The sequence below is a fragment of the Gopherus flavomarginatus genome, chromosome 2 (genome assembly GCF_025201925.1).
Source record: "Gopherus flavomarginatus isolate rGopFla2 chromosome 2, rGopFla2.mat.asm, whole genome shotgun sequence".
Taxonomy (NCBI): Eukaryota; Metazoa; Chordata; order Testudines; family Testudinidae; genus Gopherus; species Gopherus flavomarginatus.
In genome coordinates this window covers 237004341-237023240 of record NC_066618.1, presented here as the reverse complement: position 1 = coordinate 237023240, position 18900 = coordinate 237004341, and the positions used below count along the sequence as shown (strand labels likewise).

General features: G+C 41.8%; 1 protein-coding gene and 1 long non-coding RNA gene across 5 annotated transcripts in view; one reads left to right on the top strand and one right to left on the bottom strand.

Moving 5' to 3' along the window:
- The window catches only part of LOC127045186 (cytochrome P450 7B1), a 205508-nt gene that overhangs the window by 13904 nt on the left and 172704 nt on the right, over positions 1 to 18900 (top strand). The window lies entirely within an intron of this gene.
- Positions 613 to 15091, bottom strand: LOC127045427 (uncharacterized). 4 transcript variants are annotated; one of them, XR_007772694.1, is made up of 4 exons: positions 14582 to 15091; positions 14156 to 14280; positions 13212 to 13274; positions 613 to 1051 (listed from the first exon to the last, which is right to left on the bottom strand). It is a non-coding gene; the product is annotated as an uncharacterized LOC127045427 (long non-coding RNA). The 4 variants fall into 4 exon arrangements; XR_007772692.1 differs by having other exon boundaries at positions 614 to 1051; positions 14160 to 14280; XR_007772695.1 differs by lacking the exon at positions 13212 to 13274 and having other exon boundaries at positions 614 to 1051.

Below are 18900 nucleotides of genomic sequence, written 5' to 3'. Positions count from 1 at the left end.
CATCTTAGTAAGTAACAAACTTCACAAGAATCTATGATTTACAATATTCTTTGCTTAAGGTACACTGCCACCTAGCAACAGTTATTTTTTTCCCTCCCACTTCGTTTGACCTACTTCGTTCTGCTTTAATTTGTACTTTGTCTTGTCTTTGTTAATCTCTAAAAGTCATCCATATGTGTTTTACCAATTTTTGTATAGGAAATGCCATGGAAATAAAAAAAAAGTAGTCATTTTTGTTGCAAATAAGACTCCAAAATTATTAGCTTCTCGTAAACATTTTTTTCAGTTAAAAATCAGTATTTTGTTTTTGTCTTTCCAAAATTTGGATAGGAAACTCTGGCCATCTTTCTCTTTTAGGAAATGCTAATAGAACTTTGCTTTATTCTTTTATCAGTTACTCATTGGAGAAAATGAATAAAATAAAGGGATAATTATTTTAATTTATTATTTCAGTGCAAAATCGGTTCAGCCTTAACTATGGCACTGTGACTGGTGCCTCCATCCTATATATAGCACACCGTATTATACATTGTGCAGAATGTGTAGAGCAAACAAATGTCCCTGCCCCAAAGGATTGGCATTCTTAAAGCATGAGCCAGAACAAACAGAAAAGGGTGGAATGCCTCATAGAATAGATTGGTCTTTATTGATTTTTGAAGGAAGAGATGGAGGGTACATGACAAACTGTAATTGGTTGGTTTTTTGAAGTGTAAGGGATGGTATGAAAGAAGGCACAGAGGGGCAAATCTTAAGCCTGGTGGCCCTGGCAGATACAAAGGAACAAATCTGTCTTCTGGAGGCATAATAGTGGAAGTGGCCACTTCAGCTGCTTAAGCACTGGTAATGTGATTTGGCTCTTCCTTGTCTGAGGCTTCAGGAAATGACATCTCCTGTTGTACTCCTTCCTGGGATGGTCTGGGAAGGATGGTCTTGCAGTTGGTAACGACATTGGACTGAGGCTCAGAAGATCTGGGCTTGCTGCTGGTTCTGTCACAAATATAGTGTATCATCTTGAGCAAGTCATTTAGTCTCTCTGTGCTTCAGTTTCCATCTGTAACATAGGGATAATAATTATTTCCTACCTAATGATGTATTGATTCATGTATCTGAATAACTCACAAAATACTCTAAAATACTCAAAATTGCTGGAATAATCACTTATGTCCCACCTCTCATGGGAACGGGAGGACAAGATAGGCATAGCAGCAGATCCCTGACCAGTCAGTGACCTGTGTACTGTATTGCAGGGAATTCATAATAATTTATTCTGGGGGAAAACCCCCACATCATGCTAATTCTACAAACAAACTGAATCAAGCTGTATGATGTTAAGGGTAAGTACTTTGCCTTATGTTGTTACTCAATTCCTTTTGTCCCCATATTTGTGCTCTTATGGAAAGTATGGTCTGACATAATTGTTCTATTAGTTAAAGCTGTTTGCCTTCATCATGCAAATATTTGCATATGTATCATCACCACCTGGGTGAGTCATCAACAGCAAGGTTTAAGCCTTGCTGTTTCTGGATCTCAGTGCATGAGAAACTAGTGCCTGTGTGACAAGACCCATCTCTCTTAGCCCAGGCTGTAGCTCACTGATAGTGACCCTGCCACCACCAGAGGGGGATAGAGCACCAGACCAAGTGGGGATGTCTTGAACTGTGTTCATCTTATTTATATGTTTCTATAAAACAGAAGACTTTTTCCAGTTCTGTATGTTGTCACTGGTTCAGCCTAGTGTATAGTGATATGGGAAATGTAGAAGCTAAAAGAGGTGACTACCATAAATGCAGTAGCTCTGCAACTCAAAGGTTAAAATCTCATGTATGAATTTCAGCAGTATCCCAAATGTGAATTGCCATTTTTCTTTCATAAATGTCACACAGCAAGTGTATAGCAGAACCAGGAATGGAACTCGGTTCTCCTGATTTTTAATCCCATGCTTTAACACTTGTCCATGTTTCCTGTCTAACACACGTGACCTTACAGTCTAATAGAGCAGTACATTTTTCAAATATGAAACAGATTTTGAGTTTTGATTTAAGCTTGAGGTGTTCATAGATTCCAAGGGGCCATTGTTTCACTGGTGTTATTTTATTTATCATCTTCTGATGTTTTTTGATAAATATACTTTTTTGACTAATATCCTTTTGCACATCTGGGAAAATTTTAGCTGACCAGAAATCCTGCAGTACAAAAGTTTTCTGTTTTCTAAACCATATGGAGCTTGGCTTTATTCCTTTCTCCACAAACTGGCTTTTTGAATGTTGCCAAGTTCTTCTGTTTCTTCAGCTTTGTTTGGCACATGTCAGGAAAAAAATATATCTTGGCTCCCTTATAGAACACATCCTGTTTCTTCTTAACCGCTTGTACTTTTTCTCTTTTTGTAATTCATATCAGAAAAAAACTACTGCGGTTGTGCTTCCAATATTTCAATTTTGTTGCAGTTTTCTGAGCAATATTCTGATGTTCTGAAACACTCTTTCTCTTTGTGGGCCTGATCCAGTGCCCACTGAATTTAATGGGAATATCTCCATTGACTTCAGTGAATATTAGGTCGGGCCCTGTCAGTTCCACCACTCTGCTTGCAGATGTGAAGGGAGCAAAGAAGAGTAAAATGGCTAAAAAGGGAGCATTGAGAGTGGCCCCCTTTGTAATATGCTCCTCCCTCCTTGGGAACATACTGCAAGTTTACAGGATTAAGTCTCTCGGGAGAAGTTGGATCAGGGAGTAGATGTTCTACATATGCCGTCCGGGGACCTGTCTGACATTCTAGTGAATATTTGTCAGATGCTGAAGGTGCTCCTTGAGGTACTATCTTGTACTCCATGCCTGCAGTCCTCCTCAAAGACATATGTGTACACTGAAGCTGGGAGCATGCTTCCACTGGTAGGTATGGACAAACATGCTAGCTCCACTCAACCTGGCACCCTAAAAATAGAAGTTTAGCTGGGGATAGTATGGGGAGCAGCTTAGGCTAGCTATCTGAGTACAAACTTGCCTGGACCCCCTTGGTACATACTTGGGTGGCTAGCCTGAGCTGCCTCACTGCTACACTGCTATTTTTAGTATACTAACTTGAGCAGAGCTAGTGTGTGTCTTTCTGCATGAGCTGGTAACCGTGCTCCTAACTGTAGTGTAGACATACCCATAGATAATCAGTGGCATCATGGCTTCTGAGAATGGGCCAGGCAGCACCAGGGAGGGTCAGCCCTTCTTTGTGTAGCTGGAACTCTCATTCCCTGTGGATCTTCAGGATACAGAGAATTTGAAGTCCACATCTCCTACCTCTACTGCAGCTCACCAAATCCTGCTTCCCTTACAGGAGCTGTCATCTTGCTTGCTAAGTGACTGTTGCAGAATTTTTTGTCCCCACGTTTAAGCTTTTATACAGGAGGATACAATGCAGCAAAAGTCTTATTAAAAAAACTTTGGACAAAGCTTTACAACTTTGATTGGTATTAAAAATAAACTATACAGGGAGTAGAGCCCTTTAAAATATCATGGACAAAAAAATTATGAAACTGGAGTTAAGGCTGATAGTGAGTGTCATTAATTTAAGGGCCAATACCTTACAACAGCTTTGTAGCTAAAGCTGATTGAAATTTTGAGCTCTACGTTTTTTTCATTGAAAACAAAATTCTCACCATAATTTATCATTCTTCAATTTTTTATTATGTGCAAAAACTTTGTTGCCTTTTCAAATCTTCATTTAAAAATATCAAAAACATTATCAAAATGATTATTGACAATTTTTCATTTACCAAAAAACTCCAGGTTTGAGTAAATTAATATTGTCAGTGTTTTTGATAATTATTTGTAAATAGTGAAAAATTTAGAAAATGTAATTACTTCTTTTCAACACTTTGAATGAGATCATGTTCAAAATTTAGATTTTTTTGTTATATGCCTTTTAGATTATTAATAATAATAATTTATTATTTTATATTATATATATTTTTACCAATTCTAATTGTAGTTAGTAAAAAAATTTAAAATTAGAAACTCCTGAAATTCAGTTAAACCCAAACATAGATAGTATGGATAATTCCTAGTTACAACTGCTAAACTCCCCTACTTCTGCCTCTCTAGCAATGCCCTGAGGAAAACCACATCTCTGAGGCAGCCTTACCTATCTGACCTTGACTGCAGAGCTGCTAGGGTAGTAGCTCTCAAACTTTTTTACTGGTGTCCTCTTTCACATAGCAAGCCTCTGAGTACGACCCCCCTTATAAATTAAAAACACATTTTAATATATTTAACACCATTATAAATTCTGGAGGTAAAGCAAGGTTTGGGGTGGAGGTTGACAGCTCGCAACCTCCCATGTAATAACCTCGCAACCCCCTCAGGGGTCCCGACCCCCAGTTTGAGAACCCCTGTGCTGGGGAGAGCAGCTCTGTTTTCCACTAGGGGTCCTATCAGTAGGTGCTGCTGTAGGAATGCACTGAATCAGTACCTCCCCAGCTGTGCTGCTCTCTGCCCTTCCTGGCCAGTGCTGCCTATTTTCTGGGTTTCATTAGCTCTCTGAAGGCCCCCTCTGGTGGAGGGGTAGATTGTAGCCATGATGAATCGCTGTTCCTTCTCTCCAGCAGTTTTCCCACTGCAAGTTAGTGTAGCCCTAGATTGAAGCTAACTCTGTAACTTCCCCAAGTAATTATGTAGTTTGAACGCAAAAGTACAACACTTACATGGATTTTGAAGTCAGGGGGTGAGTCCTGACCCCACTGAAGTCAATGGCAAAAATTCCATTGACTTCAGTGGGGTCAGGATTTCACCCCAGATTTTCAGCCAGGTCCCAACCCCATGTTCTTTTTTGACAACACAATTTTGCATCCACAAATGATTGTACTTTTTTTTTTTATGGCACAAATATTACTAGTTAGGCATCTAATTCATTCCAGATGCAAAGATACGCTCAGTTATTTGTGAATGCAGTTACACTAACAAAAATGGAGTCCATGAATTAAGTTGGCCTCTAAAATAGAAATGTATTGGTTCAGCTTGTAGGACAGATATAGAAGAGCATCACGAGCCGGTTTGATTTGATTTCTGTGAGCTGGAATATCTCTGTTGAATTTCTAGTGGAATTTGTACCGTTTCCTTGTTCCTTTGGATAGTTCTGTTTGTATTCTCTATGATGGGATTTTTTTTGGTTATTCCACTTGGTTGGGTTGTTTTTTCCTTTTTAAAAAATTTTCAGATTTCAGAGTTAGTTTTTAGTGGTGATAGGTGAAAGCTGTTTTCCCAATAAGCAGGTTTAATAACCTTTCATGTCTGAGTGTAATGGCCTATTACCACATACTGCATGCCTATTCTTGCACATAAACTTCCTTTTAGAGGAGTGGCTATAATGATGTGCGACAAACTGAAGAATTGTTTGTAATTCAGGCGTCACAGATGAGTCATGAATGGTGTTTTGGTAACCTAAGATATTTTAATTATCATGAACAAGAGAATCTGCACCATAGTAAAATGGAGTATAAGAATTAAATTGCTGGGATGAGAGACTTTTATTTGGGGTCAGTATTAGTTTCCACAAGAAGTTTGAAATATGTACTGCTAATCTGATTGCATTGGGAGTTACGTGTCCATATCTGAGAGAGGAGCTTAGCCTACAGTACATGACTGTACAAAAACGGTATATGTACTTCTAAACAGCTAATGTCTTCACAGTATGTGTGACATGCACAAATGAATCCCCGGGCACTGAAGTGCAACAAACTGAGTTCAGAATTAGAACTCATTTGAAGGTCCAAGTGAAGATAATTAAGTTCATGTCATAGTTGGTTGCATATAATACTTTTGAAGGTTGGATTAAGGTAGCTGTCAATGCTTAGGAGTGTCAGAATTGTTAACAGTTGGGTTGGATAATTTCCTCACATCAACAGCTGCTTGTACAATACCTGGCTTGTGGTTAGAGAACTGCACTTCTGATACTGCCACTTTATTGTCAAAAATATGGTTCACTTTCAAGGGAGGAGAATGAGTAAATGAGTCAGTATTTTTTATTTCTGCAGTCTGTAAAGATATACACCTCTACCTCGATATAATGCTGTCCTTGGGAGCCAAAAAATCTTACCATGTTATAGGTGAAACCATGTTATGTTGAACTTGCTTTGATCCACCGGCGTGTGCAGCCCTGCCCCCCTGGAGCTCTGCTTTACCGCATTATATCCAAATTCACATTATATCGGGTGGCATTATATCGAGGTAGTGGTGTAGTTTGTCATATTCTGTGTAGTGGAAATTCATAGACTCATAGACTCTAGGACTGGAAGGGACCTCGAGAGGTCATCGAGTCCAGTCCCCTGCCCTCATGGCAGGACCAAATACTGTCTAGACCATCCCTGATAGACATTTATCTAACCTACTCTTAAATATCTCCAGAGATGGAGATTCCACAACTTCCCTAGGCAATCTATTCCAGTGTTTAACTACCCTGACAGTTAGGAACTTTTTCCTAATGTCCAACCTAAATCTCCCTTGCTGCAGTTTAAGCCCATTGCTTCTTGTTCTATCATTGGAGGCTAAGGTGAACAAGTTTTCTCCCTCCTCTTGATGACACCCTTTTAGATACCTGGAAACTGCTATCATGTCCCCTCTCAGTCTTCTCTTTTGGAAACTAAACAAACCCAATTCCTTCAGCCTTCCTTCATAGGTCATGTTCTCAAGACCTTTAATCATTCTTGTTGCTCTTATCTGGACCCTCTCCAATTTCTCCACATCTTTCTTGAAATGCGGTGCCCAGAACTGGACACAATACTCCAGTTGAGGCCTCACCAGCGCAGAGTAAAGCGGAAGAATGACTTCTCGTGTCTTGTTTACAACACACCTGTTAATGCATCCCAGAATCACGTTTGCTTTTTTTGCAACAGTATCACACTGTTGACTCATATTAAGCTTGTGGTCCACTATGACCCCTAGATCTCTTTCTGCCATACTCCTTCCTAGACAGTCTCTTCCCATTCTGTATGTGTGAAACTGATTGTTCCTTCCTAAGTGGAGCACGTTGCATTTATCTTTATTGAACTTCATCCTGTTTACCTCAGACCATTTCTCCAACTTGTCCAGATCATTTTGAATTTTGACCCTGTCCTCCAAAGCAGTTGCAATCCCTCCCAGTTTGGTATCGTCCGCAAACTTAATAAGCGTACTTTCTATGCCAACATCTAAATCGTTGATGAAGATATTGAACAGAACCGGTCCCAAAACAGAACCCTGCGGAACCCCACTTGTTATACCTTTCCAGCAGGATTGGGAGCCATTAACAACTACTCTCTGAGTACGGTTATCCAGCCAGTTATGCACCCACCTTATAGTAGCCCCATCTAAATTGTACTTTCCTAGCTTATCTATAAGAATATCATGCGAGACTGTATCAAATGCCTTACTGAAGTCTAGATATATCACATCCACCGCTTCTCCCTTATCCACAAGGCTTGTTATCCTATCAAAGAATGTTATCAGATTAGTTTGACACGATTTGTTCTTTACAAATCCATGCTGGCTATTCCCTATCACCTTACCACCTTCCAAGTGTTTGCAGATGATTTCTTTGATTACCTGCTCCATTATCTTCCCTGGCACAGAAGTTAAACTAACTGGTCTGTAGTTTCCTGGGTTGTTTTTATTTCCCTTTTTATAGATGGGCACTATATTTGCCCCCTTCCAGTCTTCAGGAATCTCCCCCGTCTCCCATGATTTCCCAAAGATAATAGCTAGAGGCTCAGATACCTCTTCTATTAACTCCTTGAGTATTCTAGGATGCATTTCATCAGGCCCTGGTGACTTGCAGGCATCTAACTTTTCTAAGTGATATTTTACTTGCTCTTTCCTTATTTTCTCTTCTAAATCTACCCTCTTCCCGTAAGCATTCACTATACTAGACATTCCTTCAGACTTCTCAGTGAAGACCGAAACAAAGAAGTCATTAAGCATCTCTGCCATTTCCAAGTCTCCCGTTACTGTTACCCCCTCCTCATTGAGCAGTGGGCCTACCCTGTCCTTAGTCTTCCTCTTGCTTCTAATGTATTGATAAAAAATCTTCTTGTTTCCCTTTATTCCCATAGCTAGTTTGAGTTCATTTTGTGCCTTTGCTTTTCTAATCTTGCCTCTGCATTCCTGTGTTATTTGCCTATATTCATCCTTCGTGATCTGACCTAGTTTCCATTTTTTATATGACGCCTTTTTATTTTGTAGGTCACGCAAGATCTCAAGGGTAAGCCAAGGTGGTCTTTTGCCACATTTTCTATCTTTCCTAACCATCGGAATAACTTGCTTTTGGGCCCTTAATAGCATCCCTTTGAAAAACTGCCAACTTTCCTCAGTTGTTTTTCCCCTCAGTCTTAATTCCCATGGGACCTTGCCTATCAGCTCTCTGAGCTTACCAAAATCCGCCTTCCTGAAATCCATTGTCTCTATTCTGCTGTACTCCCTTCTACCCTTCCTTAGAATTGCAAATTCTATGATTTCATGATCACTTTACCCAAGCTTCCTTCTACTTTCAAATTCTCAACAAGTTCCTCCCTATTTGTTAAAATCAAGTCTAGAACAGCTTCTCCCCTAGTAGCTTTTTCAACTTTCTGAAATAAAAAGTTGTCTGCAATGCAGTCCAGGAACTTATTGGATAGTCTGTGCCCCGCGGTGTTATTGTCCCAACATATATCTGGATAGTTGAAGTCCCCCATCACCACCAAATCTTGGGCTTTGGATGATTTTGTTAGTTGTTTGAAAAAAGCCTCATCCACCTCTTCCGCCTGATTAGGTGGCCTGTAGTAGACTCCCAGCACGACATCACCTTTGTTTTTTACCCCTTTCAGCCTAACCCAGAGACTCTCCACCCTTCCATCTCCTATGTCCATCTCCACCTCAGTCCAAGTGTGTACATTTTTAATATATAAGGCAACACCTCCTCCCTTTTTCCCCTGTCTATCCTTCCTGAGCAAACTATACCCATCCACACCAACATTCCAGTCGTGTGTATTATCCCACCAAGTTTCAGTAATGCCAATAATGTCATAGTTGTATTTATTTATTAGCACTTCCAGTTCTTCCTGCTTATTACCCATACTTCTTGCATTTGTATATAGGCATCTAAGATACTGGTTTGATTTTGCCTCCCAGCTTTGCCCTGACCCTCCTTCCTCTCTGCCATTATAGCCCGTGCTCCCTCCTGTTTCCAACCCATCTCCCAGGTCTTGTTCCCCACTTACCTGTGGGCTTTGCTCACCTGTCCCCGTCGAACCTAGTTTAAAGCCCTCCTTACCAGGTTAGCCAGTCTGTGCGCAAATAAGGCCTTTCCTCTCTTCGAAAGGTGAACGCCATCTGTTCCTAGCAGTCCTTCCTCAAGTAGCATCCCGTGGTCGAGGAAGCCAAAGCCCTCCTGGCGACACCATCTTCGCAGCCAGGCATTCACCTCCACGATGCATCTGTCTCTGCCCGGACCCCTACCTTCAACAGGAAGAATCGAAGAGAATACCACCTGCGCTCCAAACTCCTTAACCCGTACTCCCAGAGCCCTGTAGTCACTCTTGATCTGCTCAGCGTCACACCTCGCAGTATCATTTGTGCCCACATGGATGAGTAGCATGGGATAGTAGTCAGAAGGCCGGATAATCCTCGACAAAGCCTCTGTAACATCTCGGATATGGGCCCCTGGCAGGCAGCATACCTCCCGGGATGAACGGACAGGGCGACAGATGGGTGTCTCCGTCCCCCTCAGCAGAGAGTCTCCAACCACCACTACCCTACGTTTCTTATCAGTGGTGGCAGCAGACCTTCCAGCCTTAGGGGTACGAGGCTTCACCCCCTTAACTGTTGGGGGTGATTTCTTCTCTCCTGTATCTTTTACCACAACAGGAGGGTTCGCAGCAGCGGTGGAGCACTGCCCGCTGCTAGAAGTAACCAGCTGGCTGTGTCCACCCTGAGCCTCCTCCTCCACTGGTGTGTCAGGTACACCCTGAGGCATCTCCTCTTCCACTGCAGTGTCAGTAGTCCTGTCAACTGGGACAGCACCATCAGCTGTCTCCACATGGATACTGTCCAGGAATTGCTTATGGACATGGATGTTCCTCAGCCTGGCCACCTCCTCCTGTAGCTCTCCCACCTGCTGCCTGAGAGATTCCACCAGTAGGCACCTTTCACATTGGATGCCACCCCCAGCCTGGATATCAGTAAGTGGAAATTGCAAATTACAGTCTTTGCAAGCCCACACCAGAATCTGGGTAAAAGCATCCATGCTTTGGTGCTCTGTCTGGCTACAGGCGCAGGTGGAGGAGACAGAAGCAGTGGTGGCACAAGTGTTGCGGGTCCTCCTCACCATTGTAAGCCTCCCTCTGTCAAAGTCTCAAATTCCCGTCTACAGCTCTCTGTCCGCTCCTCTTTGCTGTAAACAGAAAGGTTTTCGATGTGGTTCAGGTTATGGGTTCAAGGGACCAATGGGTCACAGATGAGACTGACAAGGGACCCCTCCTCCCTTCCTACTCCCCTTCCAAACTCCCTTGCAAAACTCCCTGTTAGCAGCTCCTATTCACTAAGCTCCCTGGTCGCTTGTGCGCAGCTTTATAAAGCCCTGGCCTGAGTGAATGCCCCGCCAGGCATTGTACTGATGTGCAGAAATACTATGAAATACTATGAAATTAGGCCAAGCCTGTACACTACATATAGTATAATATGAAAAATAAGCATTATTTTTTTGAACTTCCTTTGATATTGTACAGAATCACATCAGATACAATATATTCTAGGCCTTAACACTGACTTTGGTACTGTCAAAATCCTAAACCAAAGAAGTGCATCTCTCCTGGTTGGGCTGAGAGGATAACAGTCCAAAAGAGAGCGCTGAACCTTCCCCCTCTGCCCTCCTGTCTGGCTTTTTGGTACAGTTTAAAAGAAACAGAACACCGCTCCCAGCTTCTCTCAGAAATAGACTCAGATTTTAAGGGCAAAAGGAAACCATTGTGACTACCTAGTCTTACTTTGTGCATAGCGAAGGTCATTGATTGCTAGTAGTTCCTTCATCAAGCTCAGTAATTTGTGGTAGAGTGATAGCATATTTTTAGGAAGATAGTCAATCCTGTTTTCAAGACTTCAAGTAATGAAGAATGTACCTCCATGCCTCGGGAAGATGTTCCAATGGTTAATTACCCCTACTGAGTGGGAGGTAAAGCCACCCCCAAGGAGTGAATGGACATGTCTTTTAATTGCTAAATGGACATAATTTTTTTTTTTTAAAGAAAGATACTTTTGGCTGCCACAGTATGCTAACAGGGCCATATTCTGTGTAACATTTTGCATGCTGATGTTGTAAATAAACATTTCTTATTTTACACTGACTTCTGCTGGAAGGTGTAGGCTGGATAATTCAGACATTCATTTCAACAGCGCTTGCCAAGTCAAATCACTAAGAGTTGACACCATTTGTTCTTTGTCCCCTTTTCCTCACCAAGAACATAAGCTTGGATCAATGTTTTTGTTTATTGCCTCATTCTTTGTGTAAGGCAGAGCTCTTCATTGTTTGTTGGTTGTTTGGGATTTGCCAGTTTTTTCACTGAGGCCATGCAGACAGAGATACTTAAGGTTGTGTGAATATGAACCAGATGAACCACTGCCTCATTTTCATTTAGTGAAAACATTTAGAAATACTGTTTCGTTTATTTTGTACAGTATCTGGAATGTGTCTGGATTATTGTAAATACTACTGAGACTCCTGTTTAGGAGCCATGAACACTTGCGCTATCTTGCCTTTTGAGTTGTGCCTTAACAGTTACGGAGACTCAAATGGACAATTTACAGTTGGAATATGACTGGCAAAATGACTAGTATTATAGTTAAAAGATGTTAGATGTTTTTAATCAAAATGAAAACAAGAAGATTTTTTGCAATTGCAAATGTTAACAGAAAAACGATAATGCATTGATTTGATGTTTCAGTTTGTTTCTATCACCACACCATGTAAAATGGATCTAATATAACTCTTTTAGTGCTAGATTATTAGTGATAGTAGCTCTCCAAGAATAAGATCTTGGTCATTGGCACTAAGAGGTTGGTGAATAAAGACTCCACACATGACTGTGATTTAAATGAATAGCTGCAGCATTGTATATTGTGTGACACTGGAAATCCCAATACTTGTTACTTGGTAATAACGTTACTCTGAAGTGGTTACCTCATCAAACAATAACTACAGTAGGTCCCAAACCAAAATAGAACCCCAGTGTTCCCTGCCCAATGAGATATAACTCTCAGCTGAAATCCCTCAACCAGCCCCTTCCTCATGGGAAGGATTGGCCAGGGACAAAGGGTCTTTAATATGTGTTTTATAGCAAAATCCCTCCCTTTGACCTGTGGCCCTCCCTTACTCCAGCCCTGTATTCAGGTATAGGATGAGTTACAGCGTCAATAAACACTAATACAACAGAGAGTTTCTTTTCCCATGAACTCGTGACAAATACCAAATTAATGCTAAGAGAGCACCAACATATTGAAATCCCTTCCCTACTCCTGTTGGTGCCAGTGTTTCCTCCAAGGAGAAGGATTGGAGCATTTATATCCCACCAGAGGATTAAATGTCCTTGCTCACGGCAAACTCAGCGCAGAGTATGGTAGTTGGAATTTCCCCCCCTGGAGCCTGCTGATAGAACCACTCCCTGCCCTGCTTATCCCACCTCCCCCCCAGTAAACATTACTTAGCATTCTGAATTTCTCTAATTTCTCCAAATCTGTGTTTGTACAGCACCTAGCATAATAGGGCCCACTATCCTTACTTAGGCCTTTGAGTGCTACTGTAATTCAAATGATAATTATATTATCATATGACTACAGAGTTCATATGTCATGTAAATTTTTTTCAATAAAAGTTAAAAATCTGTTTTTATCAGTGATTAGTTTTCAGCAGGCTCTATATTTTACATCAACTTGTTTGCCAATAGATATTGAGAACTGAGAGATTCTTTCTTTCTTTTCTCTGGGTAGTGACTCTTTCCTTTTTGGGATATTTACTGTTCAACTAATGAGACACCTCCCTTCCTCTCCCCCCCTTCTCCATTTGAGTGGGGTCTGATGATTGCTTCTATCACTGTAACGTATAAGGGGACTTTCTAAAGACACAATGACAAAAAATTAAGTTTCTGTGTTGGTGAACCACCTGGTAATTCCACCTGGATCTTAACATAGCGATCAAAAGGTATGAGTGATTCATTAATGGCTATTACCTCTAATCTTCTTCTATTCCTATTTGTCTTCTACTACAGGACTTCTCAGTTGTACCCCATCAGCTGAGAAAACAAAACAAAAAAATTAGCAAATGTGTAGACCCAGGAGGAGCCAGTGCCTGAACAGCAGTTGGCTTAGAGGAGGGGAAGAGATGCTCCAAGAAGTCATGGAACTTGAACTACAACTGCAACCTTTTCTTAAAACAGTGCTGCCCCAAATCAGAGTGCAGGGTTGGGGGAAGGAGAGGAGTGAGGAGAAAAACCCTCAACAACAACATTGTGTCCGCCCTCACTCTGGGGAAGCCTCCCACAGCTCAGCAGCAACCAGCTCAACAACTCCTAATCTGTACCGTCTCCACCAATGAGCCTGCTCACCCAGCACACCAGTTATTCACCCAGAGGTTCTTGTTTGACCCTGACCTCACAAACTTTGTCATCCGCAAGGGATTATGGGATTTGAGTAGTGTTAGCAAGAAACAACAGGTGAATGTTAAGCCACAAGAGAGGGATATTGGGAACCACTAGTGCAGTGGGTCTCAAACGTTTTTACTGGCGACCCCTTTTGCATCGCAAGCCTCTGAGTGCAACCCCCCCCAATAAATTAAACACACTTTTTAATATATTTAACACCATTATAAATGCTGGAGGCAAGTGGGGTTGGGGTGGAGGTAGACAGCTCGCGACCCCTCATGTAATGACCTTGCAACCCCCTTAGGGTCCCGACCCCCAGTTTGAGAACCCCTGCAATAGTGTATTTAGCAATGTACATCTGGGAAAGTGCTCCCACCATCATTCTCAAACAAACTGAGCTCTGCATTTAGTTGAACATGTTCTTTTGGACCTGACCGTAATGGATCTTCTTTCAATACATTTTTCATATCTGCAAATATTTATGTAACCCCCCCCCTTCCCTCCCTGGTTACTCGGGAGCAGGCAACACTCACCTACCTGTGTGCCTGGACGCCTGATGTTGTTGACATTAAAGAAGATCCTGAGTATCCCCATGGTGCTGTTGGATGGAGAGATGGAAATCCTCTCTATTCACCCCTCTGCTGCAGTCTCTTTACTCCTAAAGGAATTTAAAATTGGCAGTGTCCCTGTACAGACTCAGTGATGTGCCTTGGGAACCTCCAGGAATAAAGCTATTCTAATAATAACTAATATAATCTGTGGCAAGGATGTAACTCAAAAATACCAATGATAAATAATATACATCCAATATACTTAAATTAGAGTTAACACACCTTTATTTAACAACAAATCAGGGTATAACAGTCTGAGATTATATGTCACTACTAATTTAAATCCACAGGGGACAGCTGAATAAAATCAATTAACAAATATAGTATACAGTAATAAATGAAACTTACATAACCAGCATTTACACTGCCACCGTTTACCCCATCTCAGAGTGTACACTCCTCTGGATTTCAGAGTCCTAGGCACTTGCGTGGGTGTGCTTGAAGATCTGCAGCTGGAGACAGCGCTCTGTTGGTTCTATGCATCAGTCCAGCCAAGCTGCACAACCCCTCTGAGGATTGGAGCTGGCCCCACCAAATGGCAGCAGCTCTGGGTTCTGGTTCAATGGGAAGATCACTCTGCCTCTCCTCAGACTCAGTCTCTCTGCTGTGCCCCTTCCCTTGCCAGTACTTTCCCAAACAAGAGTGCAGGTTACTCACAATTCCTTCACTGCAGGCCCACCTCCTTCAGCTCTAGGCACAGCAACAGTCTCTGCTTTGACTCCAATGAAACCACCTACAGCCTCTGAGGCTTCCTGCTCGATCAAAGCCCCTGCAGGCTCTCAGCAGCAGCTTCTGGTACAGACAGAGCCCCACAGCAACAATCTCACTCCTTTTCCAAAAATGTAGTCTGTGGCATGTTCTCCCTGCCGAAGGAAGTCTCTCCCTCTTTCTCCAAGGCATCATGGGAGTTGTAGTCTCTAGCTGCGGCACACCGGCTTTTCCCCAGAACATTCCCTATAAAGTTCAGAGGCCCCTCTAGCAAAGGGTTCCTACATTTATAAATTGCTCTATGCTGATACTAAAAAAAATTATGTAATTTTGCATTAATATAATCATTGTTTTGTGGGGTTTATTTATTTTTGTGTGTGTGGCAAGAAATTGTGATTTGAGACACTCAATGAACTCAGAATGATAAAAAGTGATCATGAAGTCTAGCTTTAGAATCCCCCACTTTTTCTAGAACACCCAATTACTTCATGGCTTCCGCTCTTCCTTCCATGGTACCACTGATTTCTATGATTCTGACAATTTTTATGGCAAGCCCTTCTTGACATCAGCTAAATCTCATTGACTGGTTGATCAGATAGGTGTTCAACAGTTTTAGACAGAGACAAAAATCAGTACATTTAAGATTTCCTTGATCTTTTTGGGAGCTTCCTTGTCATTCACGCTTGTAATTTATTTGTTTATTATCAGTTTATATGGGAGCATGTTTCTCTTGATTGCTACAAACTGTGTGGCTCTGGTTCAAATGACATTTCCTAATCTTAAGGCCTCTTGCTCTCTTCATTTACTTTTATAACTTGTTCATTGCTAAGAATGCCTCATCAGTCACTGCAGTATCATAGATAAAGGATAGGGGTGAAATCTTGCTTCCATTGAAATCAGTGAGAGTTTTGCCATAGACTTAAATGGGGCCAAGATTTTGCCCCAAGTTCCTTATCCATGTCCTACAATTTATACAGAGACCTTGAAAGGTAATAGTTAAATATTCACTTTGGTATGTTGTTTTACTAAATTTAGTGAGAGAAGGTGGGTGAGATGATGTCTTTTAATAGACCACCTTTTTTATTTTACTAAATTTCAGTTTTACAAAACTTTGACAAATGACAGATTTTTGTTTTGAACGAAGTTTTTTGGTTTTGCAAAAGAGACATGGGGAATTCCAAAGAACATGAGTCTCTCTGGAGGCCACATGCCTTGAAGGAATGAAAACAGACTTGAGAGCCCAGAACTTCAGAGCTCTGCCATGCATTAACTTTAATAATAATTTGCATGTTGTAATGGGGATATTTGATATTCATTATTCACCCAACCCAAAAGTATACAGGATTTAAGAATTCTACCATCACGTATACTGAGAAGTTAAATGAGTCATGGTCTTGTGGTTTAGGTGTAGACAGAGGGAGAATCTTGCTTCTGACACTGACTCACTGTCTGACCATGAGCAAATTACTTCCTTTGTCTGAACCTCATTTTCAACATCTGTAAAATGTGAGTTTATTTGCCTGCTTGATAGAGGTATTATGAGCCCTACTTAAATATGTTTTTAAGTGCTTTGTAAGACTTTGACGTCATCGAGAGGCGTCGCCGCTGAAATTCGGTGTCATTTTGGCAGATGCTCCACCGCCGACCAGGACGTGGGCGTGTTGGGGACCCCTGGGCTAGAAACTATTATTGCAGAAAAGGATCTGGAGGTGATAGATCACAAATGAAATATGAGCCAACTATGTGGTGCAGATGCAAAAAAGGCTAAAGGAGTATTCTATGTAAGACCTGGGAGGTAATTGTCCAGCTCTGCTTGGCACTGGGGAGTCCATAGCTGGAGAATTGTGTCCAGTTCTGGGTGAAACACTTTAGGAAAGATGAGGACAACTTGTAGAGAGAGTCCGAAGAGAGCAACAAGAACAATAAAAGGGGTTTAGAAACCTGACATGAAGAAAGGTTTAAAAAAACTGGGCATGTTTAGTCTTGAGAAAAGAAGACTGGTGGCAGTGGGGGAAGCTGCTAGCAGTTTTCAAATATGCTAAGGACTATTGTAAAGAGGACTATGATCATTTGTTCTACATGTTTTGAAGGTAGGACAAGAGGTAATGGGCTTAATCTGCAGCCAAGGAGATGTAGATTAGGTATTAGGAAAATCTTTCCAACTATAAGGATAGTTAAGTTCTGAAATAGGCTTCCAAGGGAGGTTGTGGAATCCCCATCATTGGAGGTTTTTAAGAACGGGTTAGACAAACACTTGTCAGCGATGGTCTAGATATACCTGGTCCTGCCTCAGTGCAGGGGGCTGGACTGGATGACCTCTTGAGGTCCCTTCAAGCCCTACATTTCTATGATTCTATGATCGTTGTTGAAAAATAGCTCAATTTTAAATTGAATTTTCTAAAGCATCTTACTTTTTGTTATTTTGTACAAAATATTCTCCTTTTGGGAACTACATTTTCATACTGGGAAGGATAAGATAAAATTGTAGCGAAGAAACTGGAAGAACCATTACTCTTTTACTTGGAATGTACATATTGTTAAATAATGTATTTAAATTCTTTTTGTAAGGCTCTGTGGATTTATCAGACCCCTTTTCCTTCCTCCCTAGTGAGACAGTTTGTTTTTTCTTGTCAACAGAAAAGGCTACCAACTACAATTGACAGGCAGTCAGGGTGATGGAGAAATCCTCTTCCTCCACTTTTTTTTCCTTAAATCAGCTTCTAGTTTTACTTTCTAATCTAAACTTTACTGTAGAAAAACTGCCCCAGCTAAAACATGAGAGCTGCAGCCAAGCTAGAAGATGATGGCTGTAGAGTTCTAGAAGATTAAGTTTAGACTAGAAAGATAAACTAGGATTTAGTTAAAGGATTGAAATATAGTTTCTTGTACTGCAAAATTGAAGATCTGGAGAGAGAAGAGAGGCTAGCTGAGGAGACAAGATGAGATTAAAATTACTTGGGTTACTCCCAGACATGTGTTTTATGTGTGATGGGAGCACATTGAGCCATAAAGGATCCATCAGGGAACCTCATAAACAGGGTCCTACCAATTTCACGGCTGTGAAAAACATGTCACGGACCATGAAATTGAAATAAACCCTTCCCTGTGAAATCTGGTCTCCACCTTGCTTCTGGAAGTGCCTCAGCCACGGGGCTCCTAGCTGCAAGTCCTGGCTGGGCTGGGGAGGGACAGGACTTGCCCTTCCATGGCAGCTGTCGGGGGTAGCAGGAGAGATCAGATTAATCTTTGAGTGCCTCCCCCTGCTGCAGGAAGCTCCAGTGCAGCACCCAGAGGTTCCTGCAGCCAGGGGCGGCTGTAGCTTTTTTGCTGCCCCAAGCATGGCAGGCAGGCTGCCTTCGGCGGTGTGCCTGCTGGAGATCCGCCAGTCCCGCGGCTTCGGTGTACCTGCTGCCGAATTGCTGCTGAATCCGTGGGAACGGCAGACCTCTCGCAGGCAAGCAGCCAAAGGCTGCCTAACTGCCGCCCTCACAGGGACCGGCAGGGCACCCCCTGCGGCTTGCTGCCCCAGGCATGCATTTGGAGTGCTGGTGCCTGGAGCCGCCGCTGCCTGCAGCTGGAGGAGGCTTGTGGTGCTTGTAGATGCACTGGTGGCTAAAATTCCTAATGTGTAGACAAAGCCTCAATGAAACGTTTAGTTTTTAATTATGAACATTTAAAGTGCTTGGAAAGTTCAGGAGTGATGTATACTGAATGATGTATATTAAACTCTGCTTGAAGTATAGGATGATTCATAAGGACTTGAGAGATGTACGTTATTTTCTGATACCTAACAACCCATGCAAAAATTGCCATTATTCAAATAGAGGTACCTGGCACATAGCTCTCTCTAAAAAGCTTATCTAAATCACTCTAACTCTTTGCCTCTTTGTCGCTGTTAGGAGCACTGTGAAGACAAAAAGTCTGGTTCTGATTTTGCTACAACAGTTTTAACATTGCTG